We start from the raw sequence: 10,292 nt of genomic DNA, 5'->3' as shown, positions 1-10,292 counted from the left end.
GTGCGCATGCATGCACACACATATTTGCATATTTGCATAGAGCAACTTGGGAACGTATTTCAGAATGGTTTCCGTTGTCACATTGATGGTATTCACATTCCACCTTGTTTCATTGTCTTCATTGTATAGTCTGAAATTCTTAGATGTCACACAGCTTGTCCTGGGACACGGAGCTTAATCTCTGACTCCAGAGGCCATCACATTTGTGTTACATGTGAGAGCTGTTCTTTGGTCAGGGACACCTGAACTGAACATCTCAGCTTGTTTCTCATGTGGAGGTGGGCTGGGGCTTCAAACCCTGTTTGTTCACAGGCTCTAGGAAGAATGCCCCATTACTGCTAGGATCAGCCCTCTGTCCTTTCTCATCATCACTAGTGTGGCTAAGCCACCAGGATCTATTAGGCGATACTGCTTCTCATAAATAACCCTATTCCAACTTAGCTTATCCATTAAGATCTTTCTAGATTACTCTTTCTCTTAAAACTATAGTGACTGCCGTTGCTCTTAGTTTAAGAACCTATGTTTCTGAATATAGCAGTCAATTATTTTTGTGATATGGCCTAAGGCAGTGTTGCTTCCAAAGAATAATGGGATCTGGTTAACTGAACTGTCATCTCAACACTAAACATTCAGTTATTCTTTAGTCAAGACACTGCACAAGTTATTTACAAACTTCTAGTTGGTCCTATTAGCTCTTCAGGACTATCCAGATGTTATGTAAGAATGGAGGAGAATTTAAAAGCAAGATCACTTGGGGTAAAGAAAATAGTAAGCGTTAAAACAGGGTGTCACTCACAGATAAAATTGTGGCATATGAAACCACAAACAGAAAGGACCAACTGGTCAACCAGTGAGCAATGAGCATGCCTAATATAGGTTTAGGACACTCGGGCTGCTGGGTGGCTCAGCGGTAACAGCAGAGCGTAGCTTAGCTCTTATCTCCAGAGGTAAGTGCAGCAGGGAAACAGGTACTATGGTGCATCGAGTTGAGGACCACCATCGAGAGGCGCCTAGGGAGCCTGGTGAGACATGATGAAAAAGCGCCATCAAGAAGACTGTCAAAAAAGGGTGCCTCAGATAAGATCTGAACACTGAATACAAAGCTGAGGTTGCCAGTGTGCTGGGTCCTGAGTCAGCAGACATCAGGAAAACCCATTATAGGCAAAGGCAGTGCAGTCCAAAGGTTCAGGGGACATCGCAGGTTCAAGAACAGCACTCTCCATCTCTGGACATATATATACAATGTGTGGAAACAAGACAAAAAGCTCATCCAAGCTACACGAGCCTGCAGAAAGGCTGTGGGGGTGGAGCTAGTGATCTACAGACCCAGAGCCCTTGACAAATGTCAAGTGTAATGTGTAAGCCTCACTGAGGCCCTGAGTTACAGCTAGCATGGTGCCATGAAGGCTGCTGTTTTTCCTTCAGATGCCCCTGGCGCTCTATTTGACATGCTGTGGGAGCCGAGCAGAGGGGAAGCATCGCTCAGGCGTTTTTGACAGAGAAGATACCGTCAGACAAAAAAGCAGAAAAAGAAAGGCAGGCACAAGGGCAGCAGGAACTTGGCTAAATGAATAGCCGTGGGAAAAGGCAATTTCTGTGTGGTCAGGAGAGGGCAAGAAAGACTTAAGAGATTTCCTCCTGTGCTGTTCCAAGTTCACTCATCTTGAACTTTGGATCTGCTACCAGAGAGGGCTTCCTTCGAGGGAGATTTGTGTGGTCTCAGGAGTGTGGCCCAAGAAGAAATCACTTTTTTAGCTCCTGCTGAATGAAGTTCTGTGGCTGCCACTGGTCAGATGTCACAGCGGTCAAGAAAGGATGTTCTCTTGCCCTACCTCTATGGGGTTGGTCCTGGGAATGATTAAGGCATTACTGTACAAAGATGATAAAATACATGTTATTAGATGGAAATAATCCAAAGGAAATATCAAGGTGAGGAAATCAAGTGAAAGAAAAGTGATCGCCTTATTTAGTCTTTAATTTCCATTTAAGTTTAGCAGCACCGAGAATTGAGTGCAGACCTTCTGACGCAGGGCAGTCACCTAATTGTTACGCTGGCTCTGCCCCCAGCCCTCCACCTTTCTTTGTCATTGTTTAAATTTGGTGAAAGTACTATGTTCTGCAATTTCTTCTTTTTTATTTTATTTTATTTATTTATTTTGAGACAGGTTTCTCTGTGTAGCCTTGGCTGTCCTGGAAGTCAGTATGTAAACCAGACTGGTCTCAAATTCACAGAGATTCTCCTGCTTCTACCTCCTGAGCGCTGGGATTAAAGGTGTGCGCCATCAATAAAAAACAAACAAACAAACAAAAAACGTGTGCGCCATCACCACCCAGCATTGTAATTTCCATTTTTAATGTAAAATACTTACTAAAACTCAACCTAGTCACTTGGCTAAACCTTTTTGCTTTTTAATATATCTTCTCTTTTTAAAGAATGTGTGTAATAAATTAACTAAAATCTGAAAATGGCATGCCTGCCAAACAGGAAGAGCCTGGCTACATGTTTATATGCAATAGGAAGCCAGACCGTGTCCTTGGAAGCTTAAGAAAGGAAAGCATTGCTTGGATATTTTTGACTGAAGCCTTGAAAACGAGTATAATTTGGAAAGCTTCACAGAACCAAGGCAGTAAGGGATGGGACGATTTTCCAGGCCCTTTCTATTCCTGTCAGAGATTATCAGGCACTCTGGGCCAAGTCAAAGGTATCCGACTTGAAAAAAGAGCTAGGCATGAGCACAACCATTTCAAAGCAACACTGAGTATGAGAAGGACCACAAAAAGAGGCTGGAGAAGAGCCGTGGGAATGGAGACATGATCTGTACACAGATGTGCGCATGCTCACTACTAGGCTGAGAGCGGCTCTGTCACTCTTTAGAGGAAAGTGCTGCAAGGGTCATCATTATTTCCCTCCAGACAATGATGGCTTTTATTCCACCCCCCTTGTCAAGAGAAAACACTGGGTGGAGAGACAGCCATTTCCAGAGCTGCTTTCCTCTGGGAGGGGTGCTTGGCAAAGTCATGAATGCTGATTATACACAGATAAGAGTAAAGAAGTCATTTGTTCTTGGGGAATTTTAATGTGACTGTGGGGTAAATGACACAGGAAGGAATGGAGGGAGGTCAACAAGATGGTTGTCTGATGAAAAACACCAGCTTTCCATCTCCCCCCCCCCCACCCCACACACACACCGAATGAGTACATGGACTAACCACATTTCAGGAATGTTATACCGTATGGCCCTGATTTCCCAGGGGTCGAGGGGCTTTCCAATAAAGCGTGGCCTTTAGTGTCTAGCATATATCTATATCCTGGATTTCTGCCTTCCAAAACGGTCCTGGACCTCAACTTCTGTGCTTCCTGAAAGTCAGTTTTACATATTTAAGAAGATTGCTCCAGAGTTGCTGAAAAGACCAAATTAAAATAGAACTAAAATATAAAATACTGTGTATGTGTGAAAGAGAGTATGTGTGTAAAATCAATAAATATGAGTTCCTAACTATGACTATTTATTGAGAAATATGTTCTTGAATTTTAAGGAGCTGACTCAAAAATCTTAATTATAAATTGTGAAAAAATCAAAGTCCTATTTTAATTGCTTATAACACTTCAGTTGTAGGTGAAGCATAGAGTAAGCCAGCACAGGGGCATGCATTTTATGTAAGTGATGAATTACTGAGGACCTTGCATAAATCAAAACTTGCATAATTCATGACTAATTTTTTCACTGGAATAAATATAAAGTCTGAAGATGCTAGAACATAAATCCACAACCATTGGAGCATAGTTTGCCTTAATGCAACCCTATATTTCCTCGGCATTATCTATAATATTCTACAAAGTGCTTTCTCTGAAATTAACTGTAGTAGGTAAGTTCATTTCCACTGTGTTTCATTACAACTACCTTCCCTTTCAAGTATCTTTTCAGAACCAGTACCAAAATGAGTGCCATCAGTTAATAAGCAGTGGATTCCTAACCTTCAGCATCAGCCTCTGGGAAATCCTCCCCATTTCAGTGACCCCCACCCCACCCCTCCAGCTGCTCAGCCCAGAAGCCTGACCCACTCTTGATCCTTTTCTTTTACCAACACAAAATCCAGAAACTCCTGTTGGCCCTAACCTGAACACTTTTCAAGAAACTAATCCTTCCTCATCACTTCCACCTCTGCTCCTCTGGTCTGTAGGAAATGGCAACAATTCCCCAGTGGACTTCCTGTTTCACCCTTGTCCCTAGAGAATGTAGTTCTACCGAGCACAGGGAATATCCTTTAAAATTAAGTCACATGTCTTACACGTAGATCACAGGTGTGCAATACTTCTGTTCTCACTCACGGTAAAGGCTGACTCTATGCTGGAGCCTCCCAGACCTCCCAGGCCTCATCCACCAACTCTTCCTTTTTCTGTTCATTCCAACCACAGGCTGATGGGTTCACAGGCACACCAAATGCCCTGTGGCCTCGGAGCCTGTTACACTTTGGGTGTGAAATGCCCCCCCATAAGCTGGGTAATGTTTGGGAACATGAGTGCTAGTTGGCAGACATAAGGCACTCGGGGTACCCTTTAGAAGATTGCAGGCCAGTCCCTCCTTCTAGCCTAGCTGTTCTTCACCCAAGCCCATAGTCGCTGTCATATCTGTAGCATTTTTTGTATTGGCCATGCTGTTTATTGCTATTTTTCCCATGAGGTGTAAGTTTCATGAGATTTGGGATCTGGATCTCCTTTGCTCTACCAAGAGTGAGTGTGAGTTTATAGAACATAAAATACTATCATGGCAAAAAAATAAATAAATAAAAATAAAAAGTCCATGTCAATTCCAGCTCCTACCCAAATATCCTGGCACTGCTTGGTAACATCAGCTCTGCAGTCAGGGGGAGCTGGAACATCAGATTCGACTGTGCCAGCTTGTCCTTGTCAACAGGCATTGGAGAATAATAACACAGTATTTCATTCCTTAACAGAAGTGATGAACAATAAACACATTGTCATAAACATATATCAGACTTTTATTTGCATTGTAAAATCATATTGGCAGCTGCGCAACAATAAAAAGTTAAATAAAAAGTTAAGATCATGAGTTACACAAGGAACAAATAAAATCTGGTCCCTCTGCTTTGGGGTGTGCTGGCTGTGTGTACTGGCTGTCCATCCCTGCCCTGGCGAATGACGTTAATAAATTGTATTCCTGGAGCAGCAAGCATTTCTACCCTTAGTTACTATTCTCTGCCTTGGTAAAGAAGCCACATGTTAGAACCTGAAACTCCTTTGATTTCAGACTAATGTTCTCTTGTTTTATCCTAACTCAGTGATTCTTCACAGAGGTGAAATGTCAGAGTTGCCTGAGGTGCCTGTCTACAGTGTATGCTCCTGGCCCTTTCCGGAGCGATCTGGGCACTGAGCCTTGGCAGGTGACGAAGGGGAGTGTTTATGAAACAGTTGTACTAGGGAAAGCACTCTGATGATTCCAAGCTGCTCCTCTGACTCAGAACCAATGGTGTCGCTGATATGTTGGCTGAGTATTATTCCTGTAGGTTATCTTAACTGAATGCTAAGAGAGTTGGGAGGAACCCTCAGAACTCAGTGACACAGTATTTACAAGTTTACCAAAGCAAATGTCTCTCTACCGAGGGAAGAGAAACACGGCCAGTCAATGCCATTGGAATAATTCCCCGTCTATACAGTGAGTGGAGAGAGGAATTATCAAAGGTTGGCACAAGGAGTGGAAGTCTGGAAAGCTACTTGAACTTTAACATATCTTACTTATGAATTATTTTTGTGCCTCAGAGAACAGAACCCACAAGCCATCCAAACATTCTACTGCTGAGTCCACATCCCTAACTCACTAACACACATTTCCTGCCTGGGTTGGAAACATTCATTTCTTTAGTTCTAACACTTCTAAACATATCAGGGTCAAGAATAGATTTCCCCAGGCCACTGTGATCCAAAGCAGTCTTCATTTTCTGTAATTTATCTAGGATCCCAAGGGATAGAAGACACAGGCTCCGAAAGATGGACTTTACCAAAGGAGTAAGAGTGAGGAATAATTCAAAGACAGGGCACAGAGGTGGGATGAGGAAGTAAAACAGACCATGAGACCAGGGACAGTTTCCAAGAGGAAGCAACACTTTAATCTGTACATGATAGACATGCAAGAGTGGACCCAGACCAGAAGGTGAAGAAGAAAAGGCAGAGAGAGAGAGAGAGAGAGAGAGAGAGAGAGAGAGAGAAGAACATGTAGGCATAAGAAACAAGCTGGACTAAGACGCAAAGGGGGTGTACATCCTGAGAATGAAAAGAGCCAAGTGCAGTGGAGCTGGGCTCAGCAGCCAGAGAGACAGGGAGAGAGCAATCACTAGACAAGCGAGTTAGCTGTGCCATCAAGGTTAACGCACAGTCTGTGCCGAGGGATTTGAACTTTATCTCAGGGTTGAAAGGAAAACACAAACAAAACGGCGGGGGGGGGGGGGTGTCTCTGTAAGCTTTGCAGTTTAGGGATATGCGAGCATGGTTAGAGGATGAAATCTGTAACTTTCATGTAGGATGAAGGGAGACCAGGTGGGAGGATGCAGGAGAGCGGGGAGGCTAAGTACACTGCTCCCTATTGTAAAGTGGGAAGGGGCAGCAGACCCTCCAAAGGTGGCGCCGGGAACACAGAGAAATCAAGATTCTTCTCTCCTGGGAGCTTATTCTACATCAACCTAAGCAATCAGAATAAGCCAGCTGTAGTAGACCAAGCCTATGACCCTAGTATTCAAGAGACTGAATAAGCCAGCTGTGGCAGACCAAGCCTGTAGCCCAGGACTCAAGAGACTGAGTCGGGAGAGTGGCACATTAGAGGTCCACATGTGCTATGTAGTCAGATAAGGGCCAGCTAAAGTAACACAGAGACATCCTAACTCTAAAATTTAAAAAAAAAAATGTATGAATAAGCCTACTCTTTATTGAATATGTTATCAATCCCCTTGTAACCGAGAACATCTGGCCAAACCATCTTGGTACCTGAGACTGTACTGTGGCCTCTTTGGTACCAAGGAATCATTCAGAGGCTGTTTGGTCTCGCTCATCATAAATGTCTTGCATCAGGATGTAGCTATCAGCTATTTCTCTAGCACCATACCTGCTTTACACCAGGCTCACTGCATGATGATAATGGACTATTGCTTATTGGAGATGAACATGTAAAGAATGGCCTGAATGTCATGAATGAGACCCCACCAGGAGTTAAAAAAGAAGACAAAAGAAGAAACAGAAGGAAAGACAGAGTACAAATTTGAATGGCAAAAAGGTACTTGGAGAGACAAATATGCCAAAGATATTGACATGAACATCAGAGATTAGCCTTTTGGTATTCAGGTTCACAATGTAAGGTGTATCAAATGTCACAAGTGGGTTTATGTGAACACAGATCACACAAACCTTTTTTGTCCCTTGTTTTGTCTTCTCGGGATCAAGGCAAGTTTAATTCCTAGTAACAGCTCAAGGCCGTCGATGCACTTCTCAGAGCTGATTAGCATTAAAACAAAATATACTGGGGAGAAACTTGGGTGCAGATCATAGGACTTGATGAGGAAGGAGAGCTCGAAGTTGAAACTAAAAGTTGCTGACAACCAGAAACAGAAGCTTCTCAAGAAGTTGGATATGCTTAGAAAGAAAAAGAAAAGGGATGAGAAAAAGCTAAACAGCAGTAAACACACAAACAAAATTCTCTTCCTCCTCTCCCCTTCCCCCTTCCTCCTCCTCCTTGTCTGAGAGGACTATTAAGGGAGAAGGAGAAGAAGAAAAAGAAGAAAAACAAATGTTCCAAAGCTAAAACCAGTGACTCTAAAGAGGACAAGTCTAAGAAGACACTTCATCAAGAACTCTCTAGCAGTCACAGTGACAGGGAAAAGCCAAGAAAAAATTAAGGCTTCTGAAACAAAAGATTTCTGGGGAGAACAGCAGATGGGTCTGTTTTGGTTCTGAGAAAAGCTCAAAAGCTATCATCATAGTCCAGAGAAGAAAAGTCTGACAGGATGAGAGAATACAAAGACACTGCAGGGCTGAGGACAGCAGAGGCCCAAGCAGGAGTCCTGGTAGTCATAAGCAAAGGGGGGTGAGGAACTGGCCACAGCGAGGCCCCAGTGAAGAGCAGAATGGAAGAAAGGACACCACAAGCCATGCGCTGATGGGTATAGAAGAGAGAATGAAGTGAACACCTGCAAGATAAAGGGCGCAGCAGAGGGGTCAACAGCATTGGGACAATGACCTGAGAATAAAAGGACTCTGTTTTCTTACTGAATATCTTTATCAAGAGCTAACACACACCACACACAATTTTAAAAATCTCTTAATTTATAAAAAAAAAAAAAAAAAAGTGTTTGCACCCAGGGGAGACTTACAAACACTAAAGGCCCTGCATAAACAGAGCTCTTTCAGTGACTGCAAAGACAACTGTGGTAGGAGTTGTTCCACAAGAACAAAGTATGCTGACCATACCCTCTGATGTGTGAGCATATAGTGTCAATGCCATAGCTGTGTTACAAGTTTCAGTAATTTACACAAAAATATTATCGTTCCTCACATTTAGTTGGTGATACTAATGTAGAGTTTTATTGCGCTGATAATTTTGTTTCTGCTTTCTTCGTACAGTGTAATTTTATAACTGATAAAGATTTCAGTTTAACAGTTTCTTTGATCAATAACAATACTACTAATTTTTTTACACCCTGGAGATACGCTATATATTTCTCTTTAGTGGAATTCCATTTGGATCAAGTTGAGAAATCCTGCCCTATATCATAGCTTCCATTTCATTCACTATGTATCCCCCACTCTCCACCCCTACCTATTCCATAACTTAAGGGCTGAGCTTGCCAATGGCCTTCAGCTTCCTACTTTGTGGCAGCACCTGTCAGCCTCATGGACAACCGGCCCTCTCATGAAAGTTCACAGTGATTCAAGGACATGCCGTCGTGCCAGCCTTGACACTCATGGAAGTAACACAGGAATCAACAATCACAGCATTCAGTAAGTGAGATGCACCGGGCACTGCCCATTCAGGATGGGTGTCTGTAAGGCACAGGGATGGTCAGAACACTGCACTTCTGCTGTGAGTCGCGCTGAATGATCCATCTCAGCTGGGCCCTTCCTCCTCGAGCAAGGGATAGCTCCTGGAAGGTCCTGTTATCCTACTACCATCAGACCACTCCACAATCTGCAGAGCTGCCCCTACTGGACCTTTTCTCAGTGCCACAACTGTTTACCAAATTTCAGAGGGCAACATAATGGAGGAGAAGGGCATACAGGCAACAGTCTGGGAAACATAATGGGGGTTAAACTTGTAAGCTCTTAGCCAGATATCCTGGGTTTGGATCTTAGCTTCCATAACAAGCTAGGATGACCTCAGCAAGTTATCAGTGTTTCTACTGTTTTGTGAAAGGGGGTTGTGGCATAAAGCTAAATTCTAAACTCGGTTTCTAAGGATAATTAAGGGATTGCCTAGAAAGCTTTTAGAACAGTACTTGTCACTCATTACTGGGTCCGTTATTAGGAAGTTCAAGAGCATCTTTCTCTTCTGGAGTGGAAGACAGAACTAAAATACCCCAACCCTGCAGGAAATGTTCTCCTTGACAGAGACTTTATCAAAGACATCTTAGATTAGAGAATACTAATCCTAATGTTGATGTTGGGCCACAAGTCTCCCTTTGCACCTACTGCTACCCAAGAGAATGTGTATTTGGCAGCAAAAATGGACTTGGGGTGTTCTACAGCAGAGAATGTATTTGGGAGACAATGGGAAGATTGCTTACCCACAAGCTAATGCCTTACCCACAGTGTGAAAGCTGGATTTCATATCAAATGTACCTGGACACCAAAGTCTCAGCCTTCTGGTATATCAGAAGGCCAGAATCCAAAGTTACTGACCTAAAAGAATAAAGGAGTGTGAGTCCTCCAAGAAGTGGCTCTCAGAGCTGAGGAAATGCCTCAACAGTTAAAGCATTCACCAAGTAAGCAGGAATATCAAGCTGGGCACGGTGGTACATGCCTATAATCCCAGCACTCAGAAGCACAGACAGGCAGATCTTCGAATTTGTGCCTAGCCTGGCCTACAGAGAAGTTCCAGGACAGCCAGGGCACACAAAGAAACCCTGTCTTGAAGAAGACCCCCAGAAAGAAAGAAACGAAAAGAAAGGGAGAGAAAGAGAAAGGGGGAGGGAGGAAAGAAGAAAGGGAGGGAAAGAGGGAGGGAGGGAGGGAGGGAGGGAGGGAGGAAGGAAGGAAGGAAGGAAGGAAGGAAGGAAGGAAGGAAGGAAGG

General features: G+C 43.4%; 1 pseudogene; it reads left to right on the top strand.

The window, feature by feature from the left end:
• Window positions 1-973: 973 nt before the first annotated feature.
• Window positions 974-10,292, top strand: part of LOC129668700 (corepressor interacting with RBPJ 1-like) — a 13,557-nt pseudogene continuing 4,238 nt past the window's right edge.

The sequence above is a fragment of the Psammomys obesus genome, unplaced genomic scaffold (genome assembly GCF_907164565.1).
Source record: "Psammomys obesus unplaced genomic scaffold, mPsaObe1.curated_primary_1811, whole genome shotgun sequence".
NCBI classification, from domain to species: domain Eukaryota; kingdom Metazoa; phylum Chordata; class Mammalia; order Rodentia; family Muridae; genus Psammomys; species Psammomys obesus.
The sequence above is the reverse complement of the archived record's forward strand: the minus strand, read 5'-3'. Positions and strand labels throughout refer to the sequence as shown.